Source organism: Saccopteryx bilineata, chromosome 1 (genome assembly GCF_036850765.1).
Source record: "Saccopteryx bilineata isolate mSacBil1 chromosome 1, mSacBil1_pri_phased_curated, whole genome shotgun sequence".
In the NCBI taxonomy this organism is placed as follows: domain Eukaryota; kingdom Metazoa; phylum Chordata; class Mammalia; order Chiroptera; family Emballonuridae; genus Saccopteryx; species Saccopteryx bilineata.
In genome coordinates, this window is record NC_089490.1 from 172,766,143 (window position 1) to 172,787,101 (window position 20,959).

Sequence of the window (20,959 nt, forward strand, 5' to 3'; positions counted from 1 at the left end):
TTTTACTATTTTTTTAGACTTTATTTATTGATTTTATAGAGGGAGGAGTGATAGAGGTGTGGGGGGAGTGAGAAGTATCAGCTCACAGCTGCTTCACTTTAGTTGTTTCTTGGTTGCTTGCCGTATGTGCCTTGACTGGGCAAGCCCAGGCCTTCAAACCAGCGAATTGAGTATCCACTGCACCACCGCAGACCAGTAACTATTCTTAAATATGCTTTTTTGGATTTGTTTTCAGAGTTACAGAGTTACCTGTTCTCTTTTATGTGTCTACAATATGCATGCAAACTCTCTTGTTTATTGCTTTTTCTGACTCTTGTTCATATCACTTGCTTCTGCTTGTTTGTCACTTTTAGCTTTATATGGGGAGAAGATCATTTTCCAAGGGAGTCCAAGGTTCTCTGGATTGTCAGAGAATCCTACAGAGCAATTTTGAGTGCTCTTCGTCCAATGGCCCCATGAGTCTCACAAATCCAGCACCCACCAACTTTGTGTGACTTTTCTATCTTGGTGCCCTAGTCAACGAAGGACTCCCGCTGCAGGCTCTGCTGACACACGGCCCTGTCAGGCCTTCATGACTCATCTAATTCACCAGCCTGAGTCTGAATTTCCTCTGCAGTAATTTACCTGATGATTCTCACTTTCTTTGGAGCTCAAGTGTATGTTTAAGGGTTTGGGGGGGGGGGGTTGTTGTTGTTATATTTGTAATTTTTATATATTGAGACTTGAGAAGAATTTCCCATATCTGCTTAGTTTCTCATAGCAATCAAAAGTATTCTGTCACTAAGATGCTTGTCTTCTGTAAACTGAAGAAGAAGAAGAAAGGCAGGGTCAGTATCCCTCTGGAACTCGATGAACCAGAACTGTTAGGAATAGATAGGAGATGGATGGTCCATGGGAAAATAGGAGAAAGATCTCCATTACACCCCTTTTTCCCTGAAAACACTCTCAGTTGTCACTGGGGGGGAAAAAAATCTTATTTTGAAAGAAGAATAAAATATCTGTCCATGTCACAGCTGACCAAGACAAAGCAGGACGCTACCCTGCATAATGACTAAGGGTGGTCTTTGGAGGGGCCACGGGCCTGCTCCATTGACACTCTCATAAACTGGCATTGTCCCAGCTGGGCCATCTCTGTGGTATAGAACACTAAGCATGGGGACCTGTGGGAGGGGAGCTCTTCCTCCACAGGACATCAAATGGCTATTTCCAGTTCTCCCTTTGAAAAGGGGGAGGTGTCAATAAATTTGAACTCTCTTGGACCCAAAAGTCCCTTCTACCAGTTAGTCATATGTCTCATCAAGTTGTATAGACTTTGAATTGTAGACGTTTGTTTTTTCTCCTTCCTCTTCTATTCTTATTTGATTTTGATACTGCTGTTTGCTCTTTCTGTAGAAGTTAGCGCACTCTCCCTTCTTCAGTCTTTTAAAAATGCAATGTTAGGATGAAGTAGAGCAGTAAGGGTCTATGAGGGAACTGAGATTACTCTTCCAAAATTAGTTTCTTTGTTTTGATTCCAGTAAGTTACAGGCCCACTGCGGGTGTGCTGACATTCCAGAAAAATGTTAGAACATGTACTTTAGCTACTTTTATATAATATTAAATTAAGGAAACCACCACTAACACAAATGCCTTTGCAATAAAAAGGCAACATTTGTTGTTGTTCCTTTTAAAATCAACCATTACATAAAGAATGAAGCAATTATTCAGAGGAAATATTTTGTCCTGGTTGAGTGTTGAACACCAGGAATTTCTTAATAAGATATTCTCTGTATTTTAAGATTAAGTTTTGAAGCAATGCCTTTCTCTATTCTGAGGACAACAGACTAGAACTTGAAAATGGGCCATGTGCAAGTATTTTAGAGTGAGAATACGTGTTCTTTTTGAAAAACACACTTTGAATGAATGTCTCAAACAAAGTATAACTCTGCTGTTTTGGAGATTTTCTTTTCCCCTAAGTGTCTTGTGACATTGTCTCGTGATTCTACACTCAATTTTATCTTCTTGAAATATGTGTATGTGATTGGCCAAGAAATTCTCAATAGATATCAATCAAAGCTGAATCTCCTACATGGTTATTGATTCAAGCTGGACAGCAAACTTCAAGAAAGCACTGTAATGCATTTGGCTACATTTAGCATATTGACTCAGAGATGGTTCTATACAGAGTAATAAAAACTTTCACATGCCAAATATTATTCTAGGATCTGGGGTCAGTGTTGTGTTCTCACACTTGGCCTCAAGGACACTCCCTTCCAGTGAGAGAGACAGAAAATAAGCAAGTAAATAAAGAAATGCACATACCACACACAGGAATGTCAAATAGCTCTAAGAGCAATGGAGAAGATTGAACAGGTAACGTAATAATGAAAAGGTGGAAGGGGCTATTTAAATTGGATAATCAGAGAAAGACTTCCAGAAGAGGTCCTATTGTGCTGAGGCCTGACTATCAAGAAACCAGTCATGAGAAAGTTAGGGGAAGAGCACTCCAAGAAAAGTGAAGCGCAAGAGCATCAGCCCTGAAGCAGAAACAAGCTCTGAATAGTGAGCAATGGCAAGAAGACCGTGTGACTAGTGTGTGAGGGAGGGGAAAAGCGGTTGCCAATGGAGTCTGGACAGGTGGGCTACAAAGCCATGCGGGGCTTTGTACATGCTGGTAAGCACTTCAAACTTGATTGTAAATGTGACAGGAAGTCAGTTGGGAGTTTCCAGTTAAGGTTTCCTTGATTGTATTTATATGATCCCAGTATAAATTAGAATTAACTATAATCCTTTTACTTTTGTATCTTCTTCAAAGCATTTACCATAAATGTGTTTATGTGTTTGTGAGGTTTTATTTTTGTTTTTCTTACATCCATCTGCCTTCTCCCTGTAAGCTCCAAGAGAATAGGAAAGGGATTGTTTTGTTTACCACTGAATCTCTAGAAGCTACCTGAGGGTGTCCAATATATCTTAGTGGAGTAAATGACTGAATTCAATTCGTTTTTAGGTCACAGAATACTGAAATAATCCTCTCCATGTAATGACTATGAGACAGTTGCACCAGGTCAATCAAGACACATTTTTGTGTAATTTTCAATATTTGAAATCAGTGTACTTGATCAATAAGACATAAAGAACCCAAAGAATAAAAAGTATTTCTAACAGAGACAGAAAAGAAAGCTTTATCAGGAACTCTACAGGTAAGGATTTTAATAGCTATTGTTTTATGTGGTAGGAGCTCTGGAATGGTTTTAGTTATAAGCTGCAGTTCAGTGAATTAAACATACTAAAACAACATTAGTAAGAAAAAAAACTGAAAGAATTTTATGGCCATCTCCTCCAAGTAATTCTGCTCTGAATTAGAACCATTACAGCCTAAAACTCCAAAACAACAAAATCCACAGTAGTTCTGTTCAAGAAGAGACTCTTTCTCCTCTAAAGATATTTAGGACCATTTCAGTGAATCAAACCTGTGTATGTCTTCCTCAGAAAGACAGCATTATAAGAACTATTTTCAGCGCCACCGCCCAGCCTCTCTCTCAAGTGGCTATATGCTGACGCCATCCCAACCTCCAGTCTACATGTGTGTATGTCTGTGTGTTTCCAAGTTAGGATGGAGCATGCTTTTTTAGTTCCTTAGTTTTAAGAACTACCAACCATTAATTCATATTTGAGTTTGCCAAGGGTGACCACTAAAAACAAACAGAAGAATATGCACGTAAGTTTTTATCTTTTATGGTTTCAGGGAGGTAGGGAGAATTCTTATTATCAAAAATGTATCTCATTACTTAAAATTCTCTTAGAATCACAGCTTTCCATTTGTCTACTAGAATAAACACAGATTTGGTGGAAAAGATAATATACTTTCATATGTTCACATGTTCTAACTCAGATGTAAATAGCCACCTGATATCACAATGTCAGAGCCTTCCCTGAAGGAAAGTTTGGCTATGAAGAATGGGATGTATTGAGTGTCTAAAAGAGGACTTGCCTGGAATAAAGGAGAGAAGGTTTGAAGTTAGTCAAGATGGAATCTTCGTTCCCTCTCAATTTTCCTAGGACCATATCTGCTTAAAAGTTTCACTTCTTCTAAGAAATAGCATCATAATTTCTGAATTAACCAGAAGAGGAGATAAAATAACAAATGCAAAGAAAGAAACATCAAATAGAGATTGCTTTAGGGTACAAGATCATTGGATTGCATTACCTTCATCTTCAAGGTAAAACAAAACAATTCTGAAAAGGAGTCTGTCCTTTGACATGTAGTAAATTTCTCCTTGATTCAAGTTATCCTTTGGAAATTAATATAAGGTTGTATATTAGTTATAGATTGTTGTTCAGTTCCTGCTATAGCCCAGACTCTGTGCTTGGTGCAAAGGATATAAACATAATTAACATCAAGGCTCTGTTCTCAAATTTTATACTGACCATTGGCAAGACAGAGATCAAATTAACAATCGCAGTATAATTCGTCTCCTCAAGAGCAGAAACTTTTGATATTTTAATGTAATTTTCTATTTCTAGTATCTAAAATACTGCCAGGCATACAGTATATGCTCAGTAAATATATATTGATTGTTGGATGAATATAATGATTGCTATAAAGGTAGTAACATTGACAGCTACACGCAGATGATAGTGTTTGGATTGAGATTTGAAGCATTAACAGGAAATTGCCAGGTCAACAGGATCCACCTAGAGAGAGGGCATTCTCAGCAGAAAAGAGCATACCGAAGGGCACAGGAGTGTGAGAGGGCATGGTGAATTCAGAAATATAGCTGGGTTAGTAAAGATGAAGCATTAAATTCAAAAAAGGGAGTGGCATGAGATGAAACAAGAAAGCTCAGCAGAGCCATATTGACGAGATCGGGCGTGTTCAGGGTGGTATGGCCGTAGACAGCAGAGCCATATTGATAAGGGCCAGTGGATTCCTGAGAAAGACTTAAAATTGAATCTGCAAATGCAAAAAGAAACAAAAAAACCCCACAAAACCCTGAGAAACTTTGATCAAATACTATATCATAACTTATATGTGTTGAACATGGCAGTTAGAAAAGAGGGATGGGTAAATGAAAGGGTGTCAGTACTTGAGGCCAGGAGACCACCTAGGAGCCACTGCAACAGTACTTGCGATATAGACCACAATACACCACGGGCCGGAACTAGGGGAGTGAGGCTGGGGGTGGAGATGAGGCAAGAAATCCAGTCTTTTAAGTGAGACAGAGGACTTGGAAATTTGATCTGGAAGTGAAGAACAGAATTCCAGGTTTTTCTCTCAGGAGACCTAGGCAAAAGCAGTAGAATAAACGGTGAGGAAGTTAGGCCTGTTCTCTCCTTTTTATTCACAGGAGATACATGTCAAGACACTTAGCGGATGACTGAAACCATGGATAGCACCAAACACCATGAATGCTATATTTTTATATATACATACCTATGATAGTTTGATTTGTAAATTAGGCATGGTAAGAGATTAACAACAAAAAACAATAATAAAATAGAACAATTATAACAATATACTATAATAAAAGTTATGTGAATGTGGTCTCTCTTTCTCTAAAAATATCTTATTGTACAGTAAGTCCTGAATTAATGTTATGGATAGGTTCTTGGAAATTGTTACATTAAGGGAAATTATATATAATGACACCAATTGTACCACAGTCTAATTGATATAGAATTTAGTTCTATTTCCAGTCACAAAAACATTGCCAAAGTTCTAAATAAAGTCCCAAATATTAAACACTGAAATAACAGTGAGTTATGCATATATTTAAGAAAAATAAATAAAAACAAGTAGACAAATTATTTTCCAAACCTGCTCGTTCCAGTTCAGGGTCACTAGTGGCAGCAGCCTCACCCAGCAGCTCAGGGCACCAGACAGGACCACCCAGGGCAGGGCACCCGTCTACCACAGGGTGCATCACTAACACCCACACGCAGATGGGGACAATGCTGACACGCCAGCCCACTCATGTGCACACCTTTAAGATGTAGGAGGAAACCAGAGTCCCTGGAAAGAACCCCACAGACATGGGGAGAACGTCCACACTCCACACAGGCAGTGGTCGGGCCAAGAATCCATTTTTTTCTCTCAACATTATAATGAATCAACATTGAATGATATGCCATTTTTCAAGAGCCTGTTATACGGTACTCACTCTTCATGTGATGATATGGGATGATACAACAGCTACATGACAAGATAAAGTAAGCTGAATAACATAGCAATTGAGACAGGTTACTTGAACACAAGCACTGCAGCGTGGCCACAGTTGACCTGTGTAATGCTGGTGCTCGAGGCCAGGCAGGTCCACGTTGGATTCAGGCAGACGGTAGAGAAACTGCGGAGCTGGAAAGCATTGGGCCATTCAGTTTAATAAAGTCTCACAATGGCAGACAAGCACACAGGCAGGGGAAAACTGCTTCCAGGCAAACAAACAGCAAGAATAGTCCGTCATAGTGGCGGGCAGGCAATCCACCATCCCCAGTCTCCTATCTCTCTCGAGCACCCATTGCCTTATATAGGTCATACACAAGTGACACAGCTACCGCTCACACACCAATCAAGCAAAGTGCTTGCAGCTGATACACCAGAAAGCAAGCCTAACACAGCTGCCCCACAACCTGATAACAGAGAGTTGGTGAATGACAAACAGACCAGACTGCCTACAGCATAGAGACACTGGACAGAGGGATGAGTCACATTGGGTAGGATGGAGCAGACATGGCAAGATTTCATCACACTGCTCAAAATGGTGTGCTATTTAAAACTTAATTCTTTTAATAAAATTTTCCACTTAATATTTTTGGCCTGTAGTTGACTGCTGGTAACCGGGACCAAGAAAGCAAAACCATGGATAAGAGGGTATACTGTACTTATCAATAGCCCCACCTTGCAAACAGAAAGATGGTTTTTCATGGTATATCTGATAAAAACTAAAAAAGAAGCTCAAACATAGATTTCTCATGGAGTCTTTCATCATTACACTCTCAATGTAAGCTGTAGGAAGAAAATTCTTTATGCTTTTTTCCTTTACAGTTCAATATGCCCTAGAATGCCCTCCCAGTGGCACTGCCATATAATCACAGCTCATTAGAGTTCTATGGACTTGCTCGGCCAGAAGTTCCATTCAAGCCCTTATTAACATTTACAGCTTTTGCAGCTTTCCCTAGCCCTGATGTTACCACCTAATAACCCTTTTTATAGTATTTAAATAGTTCAGTTAAAAAGTCCTTAAGCAACTTGGTCTATTTTATCAAAAGCCACAAAACTTTTGAATGCTTTTAAGCTACTATTTACTGGGGTTTATTAGGATTTTTTTTTAAGTTAGAGAGAGACAGAAAGACAGAGAGAGGGATAGATAAGGACAGCAGACAGGAAGGGAGATATGAGAAGCATCAATTCTTTGTTGCAACACCTTAGTTATTCATTGATTGCTTTCTCATATGTGCTTTGACTGGGGGCTCCAGCTGAACCAGTGACCCCTTGCTCAAGCCAGCAACCTTGGCCTTCAAGTCAGCAACCTGGGTTCAAGTCAGTGACCTTTGGGCTCAAGCCAGTGACCATGGGGTCATGACTATGATCCCACGCTCAAGCCAGCAACCCCACGTTCAAGCTAGTGAGCCCACGCTCAAGCCCACATCCTCAGAGTTTTGAACCTGGGACCTTTGCATCCTAGGCCAATACTCTATCCATTGCGCCACCACCTGGTCAGGCATTATTAGAATATTTTTTAAAACAGGGAAATCATTTCTGGTACACTGCTTTAGTCTGGTTCTGATAAGTATGAGACTATTTATACACATGTGTGTTTGGGTTGCACAATGTATAACAATGCTCAGGCTCATCTCCATGCCTCTGGAAGATCCAGAGGGACCCCTGGGGCTACCCCAACTTCTGGTTATTGTCATAAGAGAAAACATAAAGGCATATGACTAAGCAGATCTTAACCAGAATGATTCAACCTTAGCAGTTGAATCAAAAAAGGTCAGGCGAATTCTTCCACCTAAATATGTGTAAACTTCAATGATGCATGCTATTGTTAATGCCAGTCCAGTCTATAAGTTAAAGATCTTTTTTTAAAGAAATTTTAAGACTTTATTTATTCATTTTAGAGAGGGGAGGGATGGAGGGACAGAGAGAGAGAGAGAAAGGGGGAAGAGCAGGAAGCATCAACTCTCATATGTGCCTTAATCAGGCAAGCCCAGAGTTTCTAACTGGCGACCTCAACATTTGAGGTTGGTGCTTTATCCACTGTGCCACCACAGGTCAGGATAGTTAAAGATCTTTATGTTCTGGTAACTTTCACAAAATTATAAAGCTTAGTACAAAAAAAGAATCCAAAAGACCTAAACTTTCACACACACACACAAATCACAGGGTCAATATACATTGCACAGATGAAGTTTGCTGCCAAATTTTAAAAAATTCTACCCTTATACATCTGGAGACCATAACCCTGCCTCGATTCTGAACATTGCACTGTTATATATAAAAAAAGTCAGTTACCTTATTTAGCATAAAAGCACATAAGGATAGCCTAAAGCATCCTTAAGGAGACCCTAGTGAAGACTCACAGTATGTCTATTACCTCCATCCTGAGTGAGGGTGTACACTTCAGAGGTTGTATTACATAGTGTGGTGAAAACGGCTGTGTTGGGCTTGCTCGCTGGTTTCCAGGCTACAAACATTTTGCCTGATTAGCATGTGAGCACATGGCAGCACCACGTGTGTATAGTCTAGGTAACGCTACGGCTGCTTTCCCTCTGGGGAGATTCTCCCATATTGCTCTCCTGACACTGCAAAGGTGCAGTTCCCAGATTCGCTCAGCGGCCACCACCATGAGAGAGTTTTCCTGATCCCTTGCCCTCCACTGTGAAAAGCAGGTTTTCTTTTGTTTATTTGCTCACCTGTCTTTGCGAGCCTCCAATAAATAATGCTGTCTGGCTCCGCAGTTCTTCTACCATCTGCCGGAATTCAAGGCAAACCTGCCTGGCCTCAACCGCTAGTATACACATAGCTAACAATTTGCTTCATTGGTGACATCATTCTAAATTGCAGCTACTCTTCATGCCTAAGCTGAAACAGTTAACTGCTTAGCATCATATTTTATACACTATATGTTTCTTCTTAAAGAAGACTGTAACCCTTTCAAAGGTAAAAGCTGAAAGTAACATCTTCAATAAAGTGTTAAAGTGACTCCAACTTTTAGCAATGGCCCACACTGCATGCAGATTTTAAGTCAACTGCAATATTGTAAAAGATCTATCATTAGGTAAAGCCAGTTGAGGTTAAAATATTTTGCCAAGCGATAAGTACAGCTTATTCTTTTTCCTTTTAATTTTGTATTTTGAAATTAAATGTAATGGGGTGACATTGATCAATAAGAGTACATAGATTTCAGGTGAACATCCCTATATCATTTAAATTGTTGATTTCATTGTGTGTCCATCACCCAAAGTCAAATTATTTTCTGTCACAGCTTATTCTAATTACTATTTATCTAGAAGCTTAAAAAAAATGAAATTTTAAAAATCCTAAAAGTTTAAATCATCCAAGGCATTTTAAACACCTATGAGACTTTTTTTTAATTCTTAATTACAATATTTAGAATGTATAGACTTTCAGAAGTAAATAAGGATTTGTTGAATTAAGCTGCCTACTTTTTTCTTGAATAGCTTAGATGCTTTTACCCTAGAATATTCAGTATATAGACAAAAAAAAAGAAAAGAAAAATTAATGCTTTTCTTTCTCTATTTTTTGAAAGTGTTTTCTCCAGCCAATGCAAAACCTGTAACACAACAATTTGCTGAGCAAAAGCAATGTGAAATGGCTTTATTTATTTATTTATTTATTTATATATTTTTTAAGCTGGAAACGGGGAGGCAGTCAGACTCCCACATGCGCCCGACCAGAATCCACCCGGCACGCCCACCAGGGGGCGATGCTTTGCCCATCTGGGGCATCGCTCTGTTGCAACCAGAGCCATTCTAGCACCTGAGGCAGAGGCCATGGAGCCATTCCCAGTGCCCGGGCCATCTTTGCTCCAATGGAGCCTTGGCTGCAGGAGGGGAAGAGAGAGACAGAGCGGAAGGAGAAGGGGAGGGGTGGAGAAGCAGATGGGCGCCTGTGTGCCCTGGCTGGGAATCAAACCTGGGACTTCCGCACGCCAGGCCGACGTTCTACCATTGAGCAAACCGGCCAGGGCCGAAATGGCTTTCTTAAGTTGCTTTTTCTACAAAAAGTAAGTTCTGTTAAATTTTAAATAAATTACTGTTGGGACTAAAGTTTATTTAATTACATGTGAGCCATTTTATCCTAAAGTCAAAGTAGAATTTTGACTAAGCAAGGTACCAGTGCCAGTTGCTGATTAAACTATCTATAGTCGTCTGAGAAAAAAACAACCAAATGTTACATCAGCAAACTCTGGCTTTCAGGTACCATAAAATTTTAAGGCCAGAAAACTTTTGTATTTGTAAGAAATGTTTTCAAAGTGAGTGGGAGCCCTAAAATGCAGAAACATGATGCTGAGATTCAAGCTGCCCTCTATGAAAAGGGCAGGCTGTTTAGAACTTTGTACTTTCATATTTGTTGGCTGAGATAAACCAAACAAGCAGCTAGCCGGCCGTACTCTCTCTTCTAGAGATGCCCCAGAATGCCTGCCACACACACAGGCTTCTCCAGCTCAATCACAGCTGACTAGAGTAGGGCTTGATGTCTGAATCCAAAACTGTCCATCCATAGCCATGTCCACTAGCCTATGACATCGTCTGTTCATAGAGGTTTGCCAAGAGCTCAATAAGTCCTGTAAATTTTTTCTGTCCTTTTGGAAGTACACTATCAGCCAAAGGAAGAAGCAACAGCTGGTAGGTTTAAAGCACTTGGATGACCCTCATCCATTAGCTCAAATATAGGACAAAGCATCTGATTAGACACAGAAAGTAGGTGCCTCTGTACTCCATAGCAAAGGAATCATCACTTCCCTCTGCAAAACTTTTATCCCCAATTTATTATCATTTCTAACAAAGATTTGGTAATTTTGTGTAGATATAATGAATATACTATATGCATAATGTATACACATTATAAAACAATAATATAATGAACACCCATGAAGCTATCACCCAACCAAAAAATAAAATGTTATTTGCTTCTATTTTTGTATTCCCTTCTCATCTCATTTTCCTGCTTCTTGACCAGATCAGCACTAATCAAGATCCTAATTTGTGATTTTCCATTAAGTTTTTAAATTGTTGAATGCACAAATATATATGCATTCAACAGGTATATGCACATATTAAGCATACACAATTTACCTAGGAGGTGGTCATGTGTTATTTTATTTTCATGATTATATACTTGATTATATTAACCACCATAATTTATTAATCAATTATATTTTTTATAATAGAAAAAAATACCACAATATGTGCTGCCATGAGTTTTCTTCCAATTACTTCTGGTACATAGGTACAAATTTTCTCCATGGTATGCCTAGGAGTGAAATTGCTGGGTTGCACTGTGTGCAAATATTCTGCCTTTCAAAGTAATACCCAATGGTTTTCCAATGTAATGATATGAATCGCCTTGATCTTAGCCAAAAGGCCAAGAAGCGATGGTTTGAATCTTCTTTAGTGAAATATGTGAAAACAGAGTTAATGGTAGCACAGGTGAACTGACATGAAGTAGAAAATCAAATAGAAGACATGTGGAAATCAAAAACACCGGCCAATGTCAGTGTAAGCCAAGTCCTGCAGTACAGAAGCAGCTGTTCCTGGCAGGATTCTGTTCTTGAGGATGTCTACAGCTGCGCATATGAGACAAACTGGACTTTAAGTTTTCTTTTTTGAAATAACCTGGATAAGTTTGGTATCAGTGTTACACTGGCCACAAAATTAATTAGATATTTTTCTTTTCTTTTCTCTAGAGAAGATTTTATTTAAGATGTTAATGAGCCTAACTTCAGTATCTGAAATATTTTTTTAGTGAACCCTTCTGGGCCTGGAATTGTTTTTGTGGAGGTTTTTGTTGCTTCTGTTTTATTTTTTTAATTTTTATTTATTGATTTTAATGAGAGAAGAAGGGAGGGAGGGAGGGAGGGAGGGAGGGAGGGAGGGAGGGAGGGAGGGAAGGCGAGGGAGAGAGAGAGAGAGAGAGAGAGAGAGAGAGAGAGAGAGAGAGAGAAAGAGAGAAGAACATCGATCTGTTCCTGTATGTGCCCTGATGGGGATCGAGCTGGCAAGCTCTGCACTTCAGTGCAACACTAACCAACTGAGCTATCCAGCCAGGGCTATTTTATTTAAATGTCTAACAGAAAATAGACGATTTTAGATTTTCTGTTTTCTCCTCTACAGTTTATGTATTTTGCCTGTTTTCAAATTTATTGACATAAATTTGTACATTATCTTTTTCTGAACAGTATCTGTGGGAATTTGATGTTGATGATTTTTATCTTCTCCAGTTTGCTTCATGCTAGATATTTATCACTATTAGTAGTACTGATTTTCTCTAGTATATGTTTATTTAAAATTTCATTAATATTTGTTCTCAATGTTTCCTTCTACATTTTTTTGAGTTTAATATTCTATTTTTATTCTAATTTTTGCAATAACTGCCTTACATAATAAAATTTTAGACTTTTCCTCTTCTACTATATGCACTTAAGATTATAAATTTCCCTCTGATCACTGATGTAGTTGAAACATCCAGATTTTGATGACACATTTTTATTATACTTTATTTGTAAATATTTTTAACTTTTATTGTGATTCCACCTTTGACACATGGGTTATTTAGAAATGTATTACTGCTTTTCCTGCTCTACCAGAGAAGAGTTCATATGACATTGTTCTGGGTTTCCTTCATAACTTAAAGGGAAACTCACAATTTCTGGAGCCCTGATGTCCTACAAACGAGAGAAGGATGTCCTCTAATTCCTTACAGCAGAAACCCACTTCAGTGGCACTGACCTAGACTGTCGAATGGAACAGTGCATTTATAAAAGGAAAAATGATGGCATCTACCTCATAAATGATGGCTTGTGCCATTGTTGCTCTTGAAAACCTGGCTGATGTCAGTGTCATGTTCTGCAGGAAGGCTGGCCAGCAAGCTGTGTGCAGTTGGCTGCTGCCACCAGACCTACTGCTATTGCTGGTCACTTCACTCCTGACGCCTCCACTAAGCAGATCCCAGCAGCCTTGCAGGAGCTCCAACTTCCCTTGTTCCCTAATCCCAGGGCTGACACCAGCCTCTCACAGAGGCCTAGCATTGATCTGTGTTACACAGCTTCTCCTCTGCACTACGTGGACATGGCCATACATCTGAGGTGTGGAAGCAGGTCCCCGAACTTCCGCCCACAAACGCCAAGGTCTCGCACGAACACGCACAAGAAGTCACGCCTCCTTTCTACATCCACAAAAATCCCGAAGAAACCGAAAAGGAAGGGCAGGCTGCTGCTGAAAGGCTGTGACCTGGGAGAAATTCCAGGGTACAGGGACTGCTCTAGCTCCTGAATTTACTGCTATTCCAGCCGAGGCTGCGGACTGGGCTGTAGGCACACGGGTGAACTGCTGCTTCGTGGGCAGTTCCCTTCTGAAGACGAGTGCTCAGCCTGCCACTGAAGACTGCTAATGGGCGGCAGCTAATGGGTAGGTCACCACTGAGTGGTCTGAAGCTGTTCTCTATACAGAAAATAGAAATAAGGGTGATGGGGAAAAAACAGCTTCTATCTAAAGGAAGAAAAGAAATACATTACTTACTTTCTAATTACAAATGTTTCTAATTACGTAAAAGAAATACATTACTTTCTAATTACAAATGTTTCTATTACGTAGGGATTTTCTCATCGTATTTTTGTTACTCATTTCTAACTTAATTCCACTGTTACCAGAGAAGATACTTTTACACTTGGAAAAGTTGTGACTTTCTTTACCGTCCAGATACATATATGATGTCTGGACGGTAAAGAAAGTCACAACTTTTCCATTTTAAGTGTTCCATGTGAACTTGAATAGTATATGTATTGTATAATACAGATTGTCCCAGTAGAGCCCGAGCTCTACGTGGATCAGCCATCCCTGATTCAACTTCCCCCTGCAGTGGGACACTCCTGCTTATCAGCAGGGCTGGCGGCCTCTTGAGACTACTCTTGAGATGGCTTTGAGGATGCTACTTATCAGTGCGGAGACCAACTACCACTGGAAGAAAGAAATGACCGACACTCAAGTTAGTTGCAAGAATCGCACAGGCAATTTATCACTCACAAATTCTTTTGGCATACCTGGGTACAGTTTATGGGGGCCCCGTCGGCGTGCTCCTCTCAGCTGTCTTTGGTCAAAGCAGAGTGGAGACAGTCCACGTTCAACGTTGAAGGCTGGGTGACTACCGCAGCAGGGGGGCCTCTTAGCTTTAGGATCTTTTCTGGCCAGTGCCTCTAACAAGTGTCAATCTACAGGATTATCACCTCAAACCACCTTTTTGGGAGTTCCTCATAGGGAGTCCTTTTTATGTTAATCTACCAAAATGTCACATCAAGCCACTTTTAAGGTGTTACTAGGGAAGCTTCTTGTTTATGTTAACCCACAGAGTTATGACCTCAAGCCACTTTTTATCTATATATAACTTCACACACACACTAACCGGGCCCTGCGCGAAAGGCAGTCTGCCTATCATATCCCTGCACGCTAGATTATTTCCTATCCAGGCAGCGTAGCCTTATTTACTTGCTTTAATGGCTTTTAATATCATATCCTAATTTATTTCTATATATCTCTCATATTTTTCTATATTTCTTTATATTTAATTACTATAACATTATATTACTGTAACACAGATGGTGAGTGCTATGGTCTAGCAGTGTGTTTTACCCATATGTGGTAAAGTTAATCAGTTGTTCCAGATTTCTACATGTCTGTTGATTGTTTTGTCTGTTTTATCAGTTATTGAGTTGGGTATATTAAATTCCATAATCTTACTTTTGCCTATTTTGTTTCTGTCAGTTTTGTTTTACATGTTTGAAGACTATGCATACAAATTTAGGAGTGTTATATATTTCTGGTGGACTGTATTTTTCACCATTTACAATGCCCTTCTTTATTTTTAGGAATAATTTTTTTTTTTGTATTTTTCTGAAGTTGGAAACGGGGAGGCAGTCAGACAGACTCCCGCATGCGCCTGACCAGGATCCACCCACATGCTCCCGACCAGGATCCACCCAGCAATGCTCTGCCCATCTGGGGCGTTGCTCTGTTGTGACCAGAGCCATTCTAGCACCTGAGACAGAGGCCATGGAGCCATCCTCAGCTCCTGGGCCAACTTTGCTCCAATGGAGCCTTGGCTGCAGGAGGGGAAGAGAGAGACAGAGAGGAAGGAGAGGGGGAGGGGTGGAGAAGCAGATGGGCACTTCTCCTGTGTGCCCTGGCCGGGAATCAAACCCGGGATTCCTGCACACCAGGCCGACGCTCTACCACTGAGCCAACCGGCCAGGGCATTAGTAATAATTTTTGTCTACCTTGTCTGTTATTAGTATAGTTCAGCAAACTTTCTTTTTGTTGGTGTTTGCATGGAATGATTTTCCATCCTTTTGCTTTTAACTTTCCTGGGACTTATATTTAAAGTATATTACTAATGTTTGTTCTTTTTTAATACAATCTTACTATCCTGTTTCTTGTGTGGTTTCCCTAGAACAGAGAAAGAATTTTAACTGGAACATTTGGTCAATGTATATGGAAATATTCGAGATTATATCTACCGCCTTAGTCTTCTTTCTCCCCATCTTGCCTTGCTCTGTTGACTAAATGTGACCAGCAAGAGGCCAAATCTAGACCACTACATTTGTTTACATATTGTCTGTTTATGACTGCTTTTGCACTGCAATATCAGAGCTGAACTAATAGCTGTTAAGTAACGAGCTATTTATATAACCATAGAGTGGTATTCTAACATATGAGAAATAAGGTTTTCTGAAAATTCTTTTGCTACATAAAATCTTATGGAAAGAAGGATACGATGTTTTAGTACATATATACAAGAAAGGACTGCTACAATCAATATGTTGGAAAAAGGAGATAAGGAAAGTAACCCCAAAATAAAATGAAGAAAAAATCTGGACTTGTATTTCATGAATAAGGATACCCAAATGGCCAATGAACTTAGAAAATATGTACTCAACTTTATTAGATATCAGAAAAATACACATTAAAACCACAATTCAGTAAAGCTCATCTACTGGAATATCTAAATTTTTGGAGGCAGAAAACACATTGGTAAGGTTATGGAACAACTAGATTATTTTATACACTGCTGGTAGGAATATAAATTGATGGTCATCTTGAGAACTCTTTGGTGGTATTTACTAAAACTGAACATGTACTACCTTATGACCTAGCAATTCTTTGCATACCAACAGAACTTCATGTAGAAAAAGAATGTTCCTAGTGGTGCTATTTATAATTGCACAAAACTAAAACTACTCAAATGACCATCAACAGCAGAATGAATAAATTGTGCTCTTTTTCCATAGTGGACTGTAAAAACGATAAAAAGAAGCAAAGTACAGCTTGAATGGATATTAAAAACATAGTATCAAGTAAAAGAAGATGTACACGAAAGAATGAGTATTAGGTGATTTTGCTTTTGTGAAGTTTAAAAGCAAGAAAAGCCAATGTGTGCTGCAGGAACTCAGGAAAAGTGGCTTCCTCCTGGAGGGGAGCAGTGACTTGGAGGGGTTGGAGAAAGACTCTGGGTACCGGTAGTGTAATGTTTCTTGATCTTGGTGCTAGTCTTAAGTACAGTTAGTTTCTGAAAATCCATCCATCTGGACACTTATGATTGGTGTACTTTTCTCTATCATGGTATTCTTTAATAATTAAAAAATGTATGGAGATTTAACTTGATTAAGAGTATAGTTCTAGATTTAGTAATTAAGAAGTCAGATGATTATTTAGGCAAAATTTTAAAATGTGTTTTTACTATGCATCTAATTTTAGTTTTCTTTGAGGCAAACTAGCATATTTAGTGTGTATAGTACAGAGTGGTTATCAGTGCAAATGCTTATGCCTGACAAAGCCTCCTCCATTTCTCATCACCGCTTTTTACTGTATTACTATGCAGTAAATATTGATTGTAAGTAAGAAAACAGTATGCTCAAAAAGATGGAAAGAGTAAAACTTTTTATTGCATCTCCTTTCTGAGAAACCAGATGTCAGGAGATATAAATTAAATACAATTAAAATAAAATTTATGGATGGGAAAAATCTTAATTCTACTATGATTGTTGAATGCATATTTGGATGCCTCCATTTCTAAAGAATATATCATTGGATTAAAATTAATTGACTATCTTTACTCAGAAATAAGTGATATAACTTTATTCAGAAATATTAAAATTAGGGGAAATTGTGTGAGACAATATTTCTTAGTTCATAATGCATAGGGAGAAATGAGTGTTTCCTCTTTGAAGTAATTAGGCTATTATTTGATCACCAGAAAGTAAAGTGCAAATAATTCAGATTTTCTTCGTTCCTTTCTTTACACTGTATAAAAGTCCATATTTTTAATGAGTGAAAATTAGTTGGACAGTAGAGTGAAAGCTATTATTGGACAAAACTATTCATTATAGCAAAATTCCTGTGACCAGAGTGTTCAATACTTTATTTAAAGTTTACTACAATTTATATTATTTGATACACAGATTATTACCTATTAAGGAAGAACACTCTTTTATCTTCTTACTTCCCACACCATCTTAAAGTCTGCTTTATAGTGTTAAATGACTAAACAACGAATTTCCATCACCATAAAGAGTTCCCTTGAGCCTCTTCATAGTTCATCCTCACCCACCACCCCAAACCCGGATAACTATTGATCTGCTTATTATCACTACAGTGGTGCTTTTTGCAAAATGTTATAAAAATGAAATCATGGAGTATGAAGTCTTAGGTGTCTGGCGTGTTTTATTTACATTATATTTTTGAGATTTATTCAGGTTGTTAAAAGCCATCTATAGTTTGCTTCTTTTATTGCTGAGTAATACTCCATTATATGGGTTTATCACATTCGTTTATCCAGTCACCAATAGATAGACATTTGGGTACCTTTTAGTTTGAAGTTATTGAGAGTATTATGTATAAAGTTGCGATGAACATTTGCACATAAGTGTTTGTATAAACAAATATTTCTATATCACTTAAAAAACTAGGAGTGAGTTTATTGGGTCATATGGTAAATGTATCTTTAACTTGATTAGAAACTGCCAAAATATGTTGCAAAGTGGCTGTACTTTTTTTGCATTCCTATCAGCAATGTATGAGTGTTATAGTTTTTTCACATACTTACTAAAACTTAAAATTATCAGGCTTTTAAAATTTTGCTATTTTAATTAGTGTATGAAATTATCTTGTGGGTAAATTTGCGTGGCTGATAATCTTATGTACTTATTTGTTGTTGTTTTTTTTCTCCTTATTATTGAGTTGTAGAAGTTATTTCTATATTCTGGACATAAGTCTTTATCAGATATATGTTTTGCAAATGTTTTTCCAGTCTGTAGTTTGACTTTAATTTTCTTAATTATGTCTTGAAGTTTTTTCCTTTGGTATCATGTTCACTAATTCATTGATTCATTGATTAATTCATTTATTTTTTCATACAGCAAATGCATTTTGGATACCTATTATGCATCACAGTACAAAACATTTTTTTAAATAAATCTTGCTCCTGTTATAGGGGGAAATCACCTTGGATTAACCATTTGTCACTGTTAACTGTTAAGTTATAAAATGCCAACTATGTTACTAGTCAATATTTTGGCAAAAATGATGCCTGGAGGACAACCGTGAACCATAAGTATCTAGTGAACAGCCATGGCTTTGTGGCTTCCCTGAGGGCAGTGCTCTTGTAATGGGTGTACTTTTTCTTGTGGCTTTCTTGTGGGACAAATAAAACAAATATTATGGGACATGGACCTTCTGAGCAAGGATAGTATGTGCATCGATCATTGGGGTCTCTTTCCCTAAACCTGACTGTCACCAGGAAGGCTAGAGAAGAGGTTCCTGATTGGCTACCGGCACTCCTGCTGGTGGTATACTTGATGTTGTCATCTCACTGTCACCCATATGTGTCTGGCAGACCTCAATGAATCTGGTGCTGCAATGGCTTTTTGGGTTCCACAAGTATCATTGGCTAGCTGAGCCCAAGCCCCAGGCTGCTGGTTAAGCAGAGTGAGTGATTGAAGCTCCAGCTCATTGCATGCAGAAAGATGAGTGACTGAAATAAAGACCCAGCTTTGGTCTCAGTTATCTTCCATCCTAGAAGAGGGAGACAAACAACAAATAGGTTTAAAATCATGTCAGGTGGTAATGCTCTGTTAAAAATAAAGCAGTATGTAAGCGATAAAGGACAGTGAGGAGAAAATTACCTTCTATATATAGTGTTCACGGAGTCCTCCATGACAAAATAACATTTGAGCAGAGATTTCAAAGGTGTGCAAGTAGATATTTCTGGTAGAACTTTCCAGGCAGAGGAAATAGCAGGTTCAACAGTCTATAGCAGAAGTGTGCTTAGCATGTTCAAGAAACAGCTGCCACACAGGAGCAAAGGGACAAAGAAATGCCCTCCCATAAAGCTGTGGAGGGCAGATCCAGTGGTGGGATTCCGCCGGTTCATACCAGTTAGGAAGAACCGATACCTAATTATTCGTTGAGTTCAGCAAACTGGTTGTGAAAATGGCTCTTGTAATCAGGGTTCTCTCTAAGGTGGGGACCTGAGCAGCTGCCCGATGTGAAAATTACAAATTTCCATTCTTTACTCTTTTTTTAATGTTCATCTGCACAACAGTGTATTCTAAGCACTAGTAGTAAATGTTCATTCCATCCATAGGTGAAAAAAATTGCAAGTGAGGACACCAATCAAGAAGCAATATGGAAATATCCTAAAAAACAGTTTTATTGTTTTTGTCAGGTATTAGTAAATGTTTTTCCATTAATATTTTAAAACTGTCTTATAATCTAGTTTGTGTACCTTTTATTGTTCTTATTTAAGTATTAAATGCATGAAATAATAAACTACCTTTCAGTATATCACTTTTTAATACTTAAGACAGTCATTAGGGCAGAAAACCAGTTGTTAATTTATTTGAATCCCACCACTGGGCAAATCTTATAGTGCCTGGTGGGCCATCTGAGGTGAATAGGACATCCTGGAGTTCTGAGCAGTGAATATTGAGCTTGCTCTATGAAGAAAATCTGGGAGGTTGAAGTGGAAGTAGGAAAACCAGTGAAGCTATCACAATAATCAAAATGGGGGACAATGGGAGACACAACTGGAACACTGCAATGCTAGTGGTAAAACGTGGTCAGATTCAGCCCTGGCTGGTTGGCTCAATGGTAGAGCATTGTCCTATGTGTGGATGTCCTAGGTTTGATTCCCAGTCAGGGCACACAGGAGAAGCAACCATGTTTTTCCACCTTTCCCCTCCCTTTTCTCTCTCTCTCTCTCTTTTCCCTGCCACAGCCATGGCTTGATTGGTTCAACTGGCCCTGGGCGCTGAGGATGGCTCAGTGGAGGCTCTGCCTCAAGCACTAAAAATAGCCTGGTTGCGAGCATGGCCCCAGATGGGCAGAGGATTGGCCCTGGACCATGGTTGCTGGGTGGATCCCAGGCAGGGTGCATGCAGGAGTCTGTCTGTCTTCCCTCCTCTCACTTGGAAAAGAAGAAGAAAAGTGGTCATATTTAAGATATACTTCGAAGGCTGGGTTTTGTTTCTGAATTGACTTTTTGATGTGAGAAAGAACATGGAGTCAAAGTTGATTGTAAGACTGTGATTTAAGCATCCATATGGATATGTTGGCATGAATTTAAATGGAAGAAATGCCCATTATATACCTAACTAGAGTTGTGCTAAGTGTGGATGGTAAGTGGAGCCTAGGACTGGGCCCAGATACTTAGTAATAGCTTGATTGAACTGAGTATAAAAATTAAAAT